The following is a 359-nucleotide window of genomic DNA, read 5'->3' on the forward strand; positions in this document are numbered from 1 at the left end:
TAATAATAACATTATTATTATTATTATTATTATCACATAGCTAATCATTAATAATCAATTTAATATCAAAACTGTGGTAAAATTACTATCATGCATGGCTTTGAATTATTCTATTTTAATTATTATTATTATTATTACATTTATTTATTATAATAATAATAATAATAATAAATATTTATTTGTTTTATTTTTTTCAATAAGAAATGTTAGCAACAGTTAAGGGTGCAAAAAGAAAATATGCATTTCTTCATGTTACATATTCCCATAATCACATTTTAAGCTCTTAATTACACAATACAATATGTGTCCCTGGAGCACAAAAGCAGTCTTAAGTCGCTGGGGTATATTTGTAGCAATAG

The 359-nt window shown here is 22.0% G+C and overlaps 1 protein-coding gene across 1 annotated transcript in view; it reads left to right on the forward strand.

The window, feature by feature from the left end:
- Positions 1-359, forward strand: part of LOC107703713 (ubiquitin carboxyl-terminal hydrolase 34-like) — a 52480-nt gene that overhangs the window by 47867 nt on the left and 4254 nt on the right.

Source organism: Sinocyclocheilus anshuiensis, unplaced genomic scaffold, assembly GCF_001515605.1.
Source record: "Sinocyclocheilus anshuiensis isolate Anshui unplaced genomic scaffold, SAMN03320099.WGS_v1.1 scaffold274, whole genome shotgun sequence".
Classification (NCBI taxonomy): Eukaryota; Metazoa; Chordata; class Actinopteri; order Cypriniformes; family Cyprinidae; genus Sinocyclocheilus; species Sinocyclocheilus anshuiensis.